Consider the following 13,263-nt stretch of genomic DNA (forward strand, 5'->3'; position numbering starts at 1 on the left):
TCACAAATCTTTGCCTCATCACTGTCTACTCTCCACCTCTGCTATGTATTTATCCATCGATGACGTCTCATCTAATTGGCTTCAAACCCACATTAGCCTAATTTTTTCAGTTTGTGTTTCTTTTGTATCCATATCTTCTCCCTGACTATATAATGAGATTCTTAAGGTTAGGGTTACCATATATTTGTCCCTTCATTTATTGTTAATCCTCGTAGTTCCTAGCAGAGGGTGGGACTCAAACTTGGTACTCAATGGATAACTGCTTACAAATTCTTTCCTGTTCAAAGGTGAAAGCACTTAAGGGATCTGAAAAGAAAGGTTTCCTCTGGCAATCCCGAAAGGCAGGGCAGAATGTAACAATACTAATAATGAAATCAGCATATGGTATTTACAGCATGTTTTATCATATCTAAATTGACTCTCACAACAACTCAGTGAGGCAGGGAGGGATTAATGCAGTTATCTTCGTTTTACAAAGACTTTGACTCCCGAGGTCTGAGTTACTTTCCCAAAGTTGGCAAGGCAAAACATTATTGAGGCAGAATGAGACCCAGGTATCTTGACTCCGTATCCCATACTCTCCCAATGGTGCTGAGCTGCTCCCTTCCCAAGTCAGCTGATAAATTATTTCCCTATAAAACCAAGGGAAACCAAGTTTATATGATCCAAGGCATGAGGAGCCATACTTTAGAAGCAAGAGCTCTCATTGTAAAAAAAATTGTTTTCCTGCTTTTCTTTCCTTAACTAAATTTGTATAAGACTTGTGGTCCTGGTTAAAGCTGGATTGTTTTCACTTTTGGTTAAAATGTTGTCTTTCAGAGAATAAGTTTGTCTCAGAATGTAGCAATTACACCAAGTGCAAAACCTTGAAAGTCAGGGCAAGATGTTTAGGATGCAGCTGACAGATACCCAGCGGGCATCTTAGTAGCTGCAATCCAACACAAAGTTGTTGAAGGCAAAGAGGCTGATACCTGAGAGGTACACCTAGGAGGTCTCTCTTATTGTGGTATTTAAAAATCATTCTCACTGATGTTTATTATTTGAGGAAGGAGATACACACCCTAGGGGAAAAGAAAGCTGAAACTTTGCCTTGAACATTTGACACTGTCTTCCCAAATAGTGTGGAACTAGAAGCCCCAGAAGGTTCTCTTCATGGCAATTCAGATTAATAGTCTAAGACACACTTAGACTGTCATAGAAAAGTGGAACATTCTTGTGATTATTTAGTAGTTACATAATGTTCAGGTCATAGTGATATTAATATATTCAACAATGTATTAAAAATTAAAGAAATAAATAATAGGATATTGTGTAAGAGTACAGAGATATGAAAGAAACCAGAAGAGACTATCTGAATATTTTTGAGTAGCCAAAGTACATTTTTTTAGAACCTCTAATAGCCAAAACGCAGTTTTAATGAGGGCATGGTGCTCAAAAGGAATTCAGCATATTATTTGTCATAACACTGAAGGAATGAAGTCATATTAAGTCTGGTTAAGACTATGGTTTGGTTTCACTCTTAAATGGTGTAACTATTGTGGTTAAAACACCCAGTTAAGAAAGTCAGATATAGTGTTTATTTCTTCACTGCCCTGGTAGGTTGGTTGATGGAGCAATTCAGTCATAATGGCTGCTTTATGGCAGAACTGGTGCCCATAAATACGGTCCAGAGAGGACTAGACCTTAGAAGCCATAGTATATACTTTCTTGTCCACTCTCTGTAATCAACTGTGCTTTTACAAATCTCATCTATAAAATCTCATGCTGGAAGGCATTTGAAAGGACTAACGATACTTTTCGGCAAAATTTGACCTTTGCTTCTTGCATGATGCTTGAAAAGAGCTTGGGCTTTGAAGTCGGAAGACAGTTCAAAGTCTTGGTCCTGTCTCAATAACTACGTAAACTCAGTCAAGTCACAATTGCTGGGTGTCTACTTCCTCATTTGTAAAATAGGGGTGATAATACCTACCACACAGTTCTATTGAAGAGCTACATGGGTATGTCTTTTTTCGGTTGCCTTATTTTTAGATTCCACATATAAAAATTATCCTTTAGTATTTTTCTTTTTCTGTCTGATCTACTTCACTAAGTATAATATTCCATAGGCCCATTCATGCTGAAAAAGGCAATATTTCACTCTTTTGTGGCTGAATAATACACACACACATATCTTCTTAACCCAACTGTCTGTTGATGGACACTTGGGTTGTTTCCATGTCTTGAATATTGTAAATAGTGCTGCTATGAACATCGGGGTGCCTGTACCTTTTTGAATTAGAAGATTTTCTTTTTTTCTGAATATATACCTAGGAGCGGAATTGCTGGATCAAATGATAGGTCTATTTTTAGTTTTTAAATGAACTTCCATACTGTTTCCCATAGTGACTGCACCAATTTACATTTCTATTAACAGTGTAGGAAGGTTCACTTTTCTCCCCACCCTTCCCAGCATTTACTATTTATAGACTTTTTTATAACAGCATTATGACCCGTGTGAGGTAATAACTCATTGTAATATAGAGTTTCTTTTCTCTAACAATTAGTGATGTTGAGCATCTTTGTTGGTCATCTGTCTTGTTTGGGAAAATGTCTATTTAGGTCTTCTGCCCATTTTATCAGAGAAAACAATGGCACCCCACTCCAGTACTCTTGCCTGGAAAATCCCATGGGTGGGGGAGCCTGGTGGGCTGCAGTCCATGGGGTCACTAAGAGTCGGACACAACTGAGTGACTTCACTTTCCCTTTTCACTTTCATGCATTGGAGAAGGAACTGGCAACCCACTCGAGTGTTCTTGCCTGGAGAATCCCAGGGAAGGGGGAGCCTGGTGGGCTGCCATCTATGGGGTCGCACCGAGTCGAACATGACTGAAGTGACTTAGCAGCAGCAGCAGCCCATTTTATGACCGAGTTCTTCATTCTTCTGATGCTGAGTTATACGACCTGGTTGTATATTTTGGAGATTAAGCTCTTGAATCTCTTGTTGGTTGCATCACTTGCAAATATTTTCTCCCATTCCATAAATTTTCTGTTCATTTTGTTGATGGTTTCCTTTACCTGGCAAATAAAACTTTTAAATTTTATTAGGTCCCATTTGTTTACTTTTGCCTTTTTTTTTTTTTTTGGCCTTGGGAGACTGATCTAAATAAATATTGCTACAATTTATGTCAGAGAATATTTGCCTGTGCTCTCTTCTAGGAATTTTATGGGGTTGTGTCTTATATTCAAGTCTTTAAATAATCTTCAGTTTATTTTTGTATATGGTGTGAGAGAGTGTTATGATTTCATTGATTTACATGTAGCTATTCAGGTTGTTATGTCTGTGTTCATTAGTAATAATCATGAACAGAACACACATGACTTTGACCACACTAGCCCTTGGAGATGGAGATGAATTTGCATTGGACTCTTAGTTTCAATGTCTATGTGATAAATGAATAAAGAGACAAACAGATGAAGTATATATTGACTCTCAAATCCTAGAAAATATTTTTTTTCTATTTCCACATATCCAAATCACTTCCACTTTCTCCATTCAACTTTTAGTGACTGCCTCCTCTCATCAGATTTGCAGTGGTTAGCCTCTGAGTTTTATATTTATGTATTATCTTTTATTGCTCTTGGGTACCTCCTTCCACCCAAACAGATTATGAGCTGCTTAAGTGCTGTTATTTCATTATTCCCCTACTGTGACCATGTGGTGCTGTTCCCACAAGATCCTTTTAATAAATGCTTGTTGACCAATTGACTGGAACCTTGCCTGATGAGAGGGGGCATTGTGGGGTGGCAAATAGTGAGGCAGAGCATGTAATGGAATGCAGTCAGCTGCTGTGTATAGTAACCAATAAATGCAGTGATGCTAATGTTATGTGTTATTAGTTTTGAAACTAACAAACTAATATTTTAATTTTCTACTTATCTTTTACGGCATAATCAAATTTCAATTTGTGAAGCAGATTGTCTTCAGTGGAAAACCTTTGATGATAAATACAAGTCCCTTACCATTCTGAGATACATTAAATTTAAAGACTCCTGGAAGGCCTGATCTTTGTCCCAAAGTTTGCTTTCCTTTGCAACACTTTTGCAGCCATCTAGCTACTGTGTCTATTTCAGATATTATTAATTCAGTACCCATTGATGAGTACATGCTCCAACAGAAGCTGTAGTAGCTACTAGGGATTCAGAGATAACTGTGACACAGTCCCTGCCCTGAAGGAATTTGTTCTGGGAATGGGCATATCACTTCAAGTAGTTGCCATAAAGTATCAGGAGACTCAGTTTCAACCCCTGAGTCGGGAAGATCCCCTGGAGGAGGAAAATGGCAACCCACTCCAATATTCTTGCCTGAGAAATCTCATGGACAGAGAAACCTTGCAGACCACAGTCCCAAAGGTCACAAGGACTCAGACATGCCTGAACAACTAAGCACAATACATTGTGGCAAAGGCAGGGAGGGTGTTCTGCATGCAGTATTGTGGGATCCCCCATGAAGACCTTCTAGCCAGCCTGGGAGAGATCAAGGAAGGCAAGGAAGACACTGATGCTTTATTAGGAAATGGAGCTTAACCCCATGCACTCTAGGGAGCATATAAAGTAAGAGTTAAAGATCACTATGCTAGATCACTCCCCTAGCTGTGTATAAGTGGCATTTGAAGGAGGCAAGTCAGAATAGGGATAAGGAGACCTGATAGAAAAATGTTGCAATCGTTTGGAAAAGAGAGGATGAGTTCTAGTTGTAGTTTTTTCATGGAACTATAGAAACTCTCTGGTGTTGGAAGGCACTTCTTTCATTGTTTAAATATTTGTATAGTTAATAGTTAACAAATACCTACAGTAGGTGAGGCAGTGGAGACAAAGAGACAAAGAGAACATTTAGTTTTGTCAAAACAGGAAAATGCAAAAGTATGACAAGTGATGTAAAGTAGGAATTATGGCAGCACCCCAGAGGGACTTCTAACACACCTGGGGAATCAGGGCATATAGCACTGCGAGTCAGCCAGGGAAAGAAGGCCCAGGTACAGAGGCTTTCAAGTATGGAAAATAGCATATAAAGGGTGCAAAGGCATAGAGGAACATGACAATGTCTGTTCAGGGAAATGTGAATTATTTTGCATGACTAGCACAGATTTATACCTGGTGGGCAGTGTGTGAAGGAATATATGTCTTTAGAAGGAATGTGTTTAAGAATCATGTGAAGATTTTAAGCAAGGACGCAACATATTAGATTTACGTTAGGAAAATCTTCTTACAGCTGATGGATGGATTTCCAAAGTAAAGACTGTAGCTAAGGAGACCAGGAAACAACGATAAGTGTTTTAAAAAAGTAATATGTTGAGATTAAATAAAATAGATCAAATCCAAGAATTGCTCAGGAAATGAAAATTATAACTGCTCTGATGATTCCATAGTACTTGGAGCATATGAGAATGCCTGGTCCCCGCTTAGAGAAATGCCGGGAAAACTAGGATTAACTTAAAGCAAGGAGGTAGAGCATGAATCCATGAAAACAATGGAAGATGTATGGCTCTTTATTTTCTTTTACTTTTTTTTTCTTTTTTTAAGCTTTGGGATAGAAGTTCTAAGAGCCTGTGTGTGTGTGTGTTAGTCGCTCAGTCGTGCCCGACTCTTTGCGACACCATGGACTGCAATCCACCAGGTTCCTCTGTCCATGAGATTTTCCAGCAAGGATACTTGGAAAGGAAATGGAGTGGGTTGCCATTTCCTTCACCAGGGGATCTTCCCAACCCAGGGATCGAACCTGGGTCTCCTGCATGGGCAGGTGGATTCTTTACCGACTGAGCTACAAGGGAAGCCCTCCAGTATAAAGGTGTGGGAATGTAAGAATGAAAGGAATAGCTAGAGAATATGATTGGAAGAATATGAATAAATAGTATGGGAGAATGGCATTGAAACATGTATAATATCGTATGTGAAATGAATCGCCAGTCCAGGTTTGATGCAGGATACAGGATGCTCGGGGCTGGTGCACTGGGATGACCAAGAGGGATGGTACGGGGAGGGAGGTGCGAGGGAGGTTCAGGATGGGGAACACGTGGCAGATTCATGTTGATGTATGGCAAAACCAATACAATATTGTAAAGTAATTAGCCTCCAATTAAAATAAATACATTTATATTTTTTTAAAAAAAGTATGGGAGAGAAAATATAAAGGGGCTGCTGCTTAGTCCTTCAGCAAAGAATATTCAACAGAGTCAGTCGTTCAATCATTCAACAAATAGATTTTGATCTCCAACAATGTACTAGGTACTCCACTAGGTGTTGGGAATACAAAAAAGGACCATGTGTATCAGGCGGAGACTGACTGCCTTCATAGTTTCGTTTGTTGTGTGGATTTGGTGCTCACACTGGCTGAGGCCTCAGATGGGGTGAGAAAGGATGAGATTAGCCATCCACGGCATTGCCTACAGAAGGCAGCATAGCTCAGTCTACATTGGAACGAACGCACATGCACTGGCCTCAGCCAGGTCTGGTGAGTAGAGTGTGCGGTCTTGAAAAACTAACTCAATATCTATGAGTCATTTTTCTCATTTGTAAAATGAGATTAATGACAGCCACCTTGTAAGTCGACTTACTAAGAGTTTTCAAATGAGGCTCATTTAAGGGTCAAGTAAGGTACCTGGCTCAGAAAACGTATAAAAATAATTGTTATCATAATCATGATTTGAAACCTCTATTTAGAGACACAGATAAAGCAAAGACTTGGTTACTTCAGTACATGAAGATCAACTGTGAATTCATGGAGGCCTGTGTGGATCGAAGCTTCACATAAAGTCAAAGGCCGCAGCATCCTTAATGATGACTGACTTCATGTGGAAGGACCTCAAAATTGCCACTACCTATAAATTAGCTTATTTTCTACTTTTCTTTTAGAAATGAGATCTTTATAATATCTGATGAAACTGGGGCACACTATTTTACTCCCTGAGATTAGGTGTCCAAATTCCTTCATTGGGAATTAAAGATAATAAAAAATAATTTATATGTCTATTGAATTGGTTATGATGACCAAATACCAGTGATAAATTTGATTTATGATGCAGGTAACCTTCATTCTTCAAGACAATGTTGGAGAAGAGCCTCAGGAGATGAAGTGAGCTAGAGCTTTGATATCAGCCCAACACATTTCTGCTAACAGATTGGGTATCCTGGGGTTTAATCAACTGAAGAGAATAGTAGTGCTTATTAAGCATGATGATGATTCTCTAGGCAGAAATCTTCTCAGGGCACGTGCAGCAAAGAGAAATGAGTCTGAGACTCTGCATGGAACCGAAACAATTATGGAGGCTGGGAACAAAGAAAAGATGAGAATGTCTCAGCTGTCAAAGAGTAATTCTGTCTAGCTGGATTAGATTGAATTTATGGAACTGAGGGTTTGTGATGTAGGAGTCAATACAGAAGGCAGACAACACAGAGGTATTGTAACTACAGGAGATGTTGAATCTGTTCCTGATTTTATTGGGATGGCTAAGGTCTAAAGTAATATGAAAAAGCTGAGTAGTAAGGTTATGATTTTCAGGCCACCCATCTGACTTTTAAACCTCCAACAATGTTCTCTCACTTACCTTACAATGTACCTCTCTCTCTAAAGGTAATATGTAAAATGTTGGAATAAAGCTGTAAGTCTTTTCTATTGTAAAACATTTAGCTACGGAATAATAAGAAGCGGTTTAAAAACTTTCTTCCTACTCTCAGTAGAAACCCTTGGCTCCAGGTTGACATAGCAGAGAGCAGCTGGGCTTCACAAACAGCCAGGCTTGCATCCGAAGCCCGCTCTCACTAGCTGTGTGGCCTTGGGCAAGTAGCCTTCTATTTCAGAAACTTGTGAACTGAGCTATAAAATGGCGATAAGAAAACCTATATAGAGTAGCTGCAAGTGTTAAATGGGAAAGCCTGGTAGAGCACAGAGTTCAAGGGGCTGAATCTCCCTTTCATGTTACCTCACTAAACCACTGTGCAGGGACCTGGGAGCATACATCACCGAGATAATGGCCCAGAGCCTTGAATTCTAGGTCTGACTGTGCCACTTACTCACGGGGTGTCCTTGAGCAAGTCATTGACTTCAGTGGGCTCCAGTCTTCCGTTAGTAAGACGTAAGAATTGCACGCATGGTTTCCCTCAGCTCCTTGAGAAGCACCTCGCTTCCATAGGTCTGCCCAGGCAGTCTCCACTACTGAAATGACTCTTACTCTTCTTTCACTCTTTCTGATGTCTTCTGTTTCACCAGCCTGAAACTGTTTACCTCAGATAGGGACTTGAAACCACGTGCCGGAACTCAAACCAGGCCAAAACTTGAACTGGGACTTAAACCCACATCTTTTCATTAGAGTGATTCATCTGGCATGTAGATTTACTGAGGCTCAGGTTCTTTGTGTCTCAGCACAGAATGAATTCACCCAGAGGCAAAGTGATAGTCGAGAAATAGATTTTTTAATATAGGATGCTTGTAAGAGATGCAAGTGGGCAGGCGATGGAGCTCTGCCCCCAAGGATTAAGTGGGCTATGATTTTATAATCAAAGGAAAGTGGGAGAGGGGGAAAGACCACCTTATTCAAGAAGATGTCAGGCTTACATCACTAGCTCCTACTTTATATCAAGCAGGATAGTGTCTGACCCTATGAGGTCAACTAGGATTATCACAGTGCTTATTCAAATCAGTAGAAGGGTGGTGACATTTTTCTAGCCCCTAATGGCCTGGGCATATCGCATGCTTTTATTTATGGCTTTATAGTTAAGCAAGACTGGTTCCTTCCATGACATTCCAAAAGCTTTCTTGAGTGCTCGTTAACTCACAGTAGTCTCTCCAAGTTTCCTGGGTTTACCTCTCTATCGGCAATCCCCTACTGGGACTTCTCTCACTACCTGTATAGCTATCTGATTCTATTCCTATCAGGCGCATAGTGATCTTCCTTCACAGTATGTCACTTACCGTGCCTTTGATTGTCACTCACGAGGCCCTTGATTGTCAACAGCTTTCTTTTGATTTCTAACCTTCCTGGATTTTAGGCCTTGGCTCCCTAACTAGAACAAAATTCTTCCTGAGGAAAGAAATATGTTTTAGGTTTTGCGACTTTCTTCAGTGTGTTCCAGGAACACAGTAAGTGATTAATGACACCTTGTTGAAGTAACAGTCGACATTAAATGTACAAAAGCCCAGATGTGTGGGATTATAAATTTGGAACAAGCAATGGTGCTATTCTGGGAAGGGCTGAGTCTGATGCCCCCACCACCAACAATCCACTCATCCACATCTTTCCATTTTTTTTTTCTATACCTCTGCAAAGGTTTTTTTGTTTTTTTGTTTTTATTTTTTTAATCAAGGCTTACTTATGCATGTAGAGAATTAAGCTTGCCTTGGCTCTGAATTTCTGTGGAGTCCTTCTCCAGCTTGAGCTGTGCTGTTTTATACTGTGAGAGGTGTTTGGAGCCTTTCTCCTGGAAGCCATGGGCAGAACTAATTTGCATGACATTGTGCTCTCAGTGACATTATACTGTCTCGGTAGGGGACAGGCAGGTATGACTCAGAGCATGTTTGATTTCCAAAGACATCTTTCAATGGCTAATGAGCTCAGCTTTGAGTCTGCCAACAAAAGAGACCTGGGAGACACTCAGGTCAGCTGAAATATACCAGTCCCAAAGAGGGAAGATGAGGCACACAGGCATGGTCTATGGATGCCTGTCAGGCAACCTCATGAACAAGAAACCCTGACTCTCAGATACTGGCTTCACTGCTTCAGCCCAGCTGATCACCAGCTGGTCTCACAAGTCAACTCTTTGTGGGAATAACAAGGAAACACAAGGGTCATAAAGTCTATATTCACAAATTTTTAATCTGTGTTATTGTTTGTCTTAGGGCTCTACTCGTATTTACTTATCAAATGTTTGCTGTATAGGGGATATGTCAAACAAAAATCACTGCCCTCCTATTCCCTGGGACTCATATGCTATTATAAGACTCAAATGCATCCAAATTCATACAGAGCTATACCAGTTTACCAACCTGTGCCCCTTTGCCCTCAGCCCCGCAGTCTCTTCAAGGGTTAGTTACCTAGGCTCTCCCGCATGTTTAACAAATGGCTAGTCCTGTACCTCCCTGGTTGGTCAGTGGTAAAGAACCCACCTGCCAGTGCAGGAGACTTGGGTTCTACCTCTGGGTTGGGAAGGTCCCCTAAAGAAGGAACTGGCAACCAACTTGCTTATTCTTGCCTGGAGAATCCCATGGACAGAGGAGCCTGGTGGGCTGTAGCTCTTGGGGTCACATGGAGCTGGACATGACTTAGCAACTGAACAACAGCAACAAGTCCTGTACTTGTTGCTCAGATGTTGATTTCAATATAGTTGAAAAGGTCATAAAAACACTAAAATTCACATTCTGGTTTTTAGTATGGTGACACACTTTCTGAACATGTAAGTAACAATTGTGACTGACTGGTATGCTTTCCAACTCATTCATCATTAGTGAGTAGCTCTTACAAGGATGAAATTAATGATTACCTAATGATGTTGAAGAGAAAGCGGGAAATGGCACTGTGTGTGTGAATGCTGAATTGATTCAGTCGTGTTTGACTCTTTGCGACCCCGTGGATGGTAGCCTGCCAGACTCCTCTATCCATGGGCTCTCTCAGGCAAGAATACTGGAGTGCATTGCCATGCCCTCCTCTAGGGGGAGAGGGCATTAACTCCCTTCTAACCCACACATTATCACAATACCATGCTTCTCAATACAGCTATGCAATTTTCAAAGTGCTTTTACACGTTTCTAATTATTGATTCCTTAAAGCTTTGATTTTGTTGTTGTTTTAGTCACTAAGTGGCATCTAACTCTTTTGCGACCCCCAAAACTGTAGCCCTCCAGGCACCTCTTTCCATGGGATTTCCCAGCAAGAATACTGGAGTGGGTTGCTATTCCTTTCTCCAGGGGATCTTCCTGACTCAGGGATAAAACCCATGTCTCCTATATTGTCAGGCAGGTTCTTTACTACTAAGCCACCAGGGAAGCCCCAGAGCTGTGATGGGTCTTCCCAATAAAAACTGAAAACCAGCTGGAAATCCAGATTAATTTTAAAGCATAAGTCTTGGATGCCCACTATATATATAAATATCCTGTCAAGCACTAGAAACCTACAAACGAATAAGTCAGGACCTCTTCCCTTAGGGGAATGCAAACAAAGACTGGATTACTGAGGAACCAGGAAGGGACCCTGAACCAGTCTTAGCAAACACTGCAAATTTTCTGGGGAACCTGAGTCCCATGCTTGGTCCTGAAGGGCAAGCAAGAGCAAGGGCACTTCAATGAGTGGAGGAGTTTTAAGTGTTTGTTTCTCATTGGCCATATGACAGAAAGAACATCTGTTCCATCGTCTCTGGGGATGGTGAGAGACGTTAGAAAGAGCAGGTAATTCTGCCTATTAAATTATAACCCACTAGGCAGACTGTTAGATGAAAGAGTCTGGTTTTATAATCTCTCTCTTTCCATGAAGTCTCCATATGCTCACCTTTCAGCTGGAGCAGAGTCCTAGGGCTGAACTGTTTACCAGCTGGTTACTGTTCTTGTCCCATAAGATTAAAATTACTTTTAAAAAAATTATAAACACAATCAATGGTAATTGTTTTTTAACATTAGGAAAGGCAGAGAAGTATTAAAAAAAGAAAGAAAGAAACAGTAATGCTACCATTCAGAGAATTCAGAGGATATAATAATTTGCCTTTTTTTTAAAATTTTAAAGTCTTTAATTCTTACATGCGTTCCCAAACATGAACCCCCCTCCCACCTCCCTCCCCATAACATCTCTCTGGGTCATCCCCATGCACCAGCCCCAAGCATGCTGTATCCTGCGTCAGACATAGACTGGCGATTCAATTCTTACATGATAGTATACATGTTAGAATGTCATTCTCCCAAATCATCCCACCCTCTCCCTCTCCCTCTGAGTCCAAAAGTCTGTTATACACATCTGTGTCTTTTTTGCTGTCTTGCATACAGGATCGTCATTGCCATCCTTCTAAATTCCATATATATGTGTTAGTATACTGTATTGGTGTTTTTCTTTCTGGCTTACTTCACTCTGTATAATCGGCTCCAGTTTCATCCATCTCATCAGAACTGATTTTTTAAAAGATGTTTCTATTCAGCAGTTTTCACTGATACGGATATTCATTCACATGGATAACTGGGCTTCTTCAGGGGGTATTGGAAAGAGGAGAGGAAGGTTATGAATGATACATTTCCAGTGCTTAAGAAGGCACAGAGGAACCTAATAAATAGGTTTTAAAATACATAGGTAAGGACCTCCCTAGGGTCCAGTGGTTAAGACTCTATCTCACAATACAGGGGACGCAGGTTTGATACCTGGTTGGAGAACTAAGATCTCACAGACCGCAGGGCAACTAAGCCTGAGTGCATTGGTAATGGATAAACACCCCAGTTAGATCCATACCCCATTTTACAAAAGATTTCACTTACCTTCCTATCTCTGGCTCCCAGAATGGTAACCAGGCTCTGGTAGTACTTCTTAACACAGTGGCTTAATTTCACAAAACTAAACAGAAGGTATAGTCAAAATGGACTGGGTCTTTGTAAGATTTTTTTTTTTTCCCTTTTCTTTGATTTTCTTTGTAAGAGTAGACACTGTAGATTCCATGGCCTTTGCTTGTGTTGGCCACCTGATGCGCATACCTGTTTGGATGCAGGCTGTACTGAGCGAGTTTCCTTCACTAAGAGGGGGAGAAGAACCTGGAAGTGTAAGGAGAGAACCAAGTAGGTTGGAAGCTAGACAAGGGACCAGCTAGAAAGAGGGAAAACCCCTGACTACATGATGAACAATAAATAAACATGGAAGAAGGAAATTCTTGAGCCCGGCCCCAAGGCCACCGAAGTAGAGCCTAGAACCAAGGACACCTCTGAAGCTAACTGAATCCCTTTACAACCACCACCAAAAGCCTCCTGATCATCACTAACAAGCCTCCTGACTCCAAATTAGGCAAAGATGTCCACTCCAGTAAATTCCCTATAGTGCTCCCACCAATCACCTAATGCCAACCTTCCAGCAGTAATTTTCTTTGTCTTGAGGCTATAAAAATTGGCTGCTTATCCATGAAAACTGTCAGCTTCCCCTGGTCTGTCAGGAAGTCAGTCTAATGCATTCACAGTGGTCACATTATTTATGCTCTTTGTTCTTAATAAACTTACTTCCTTCTGAAATGCCCTGTGTTTGGAAGTTCTTTTCAAACTTGCGTTCAGACTGCCTC

The sequence above is a fragment of the Ovis canadensis genome, chromosome 12, assembly GCF_042477335.2.
Source record: "Ovis canadensis isolate MfBH-ARS-UI-01 breed Bighorn chromosome 12, ARS-UI_OviCan_v2, whole genome shotgun sequence".
NCBI classification, from domain to species: Eukaryota; Metazoa; Chordata; class Mammalia; order Artiodactyla; family Bovidae; genus Ovis; species Ovis canadensis.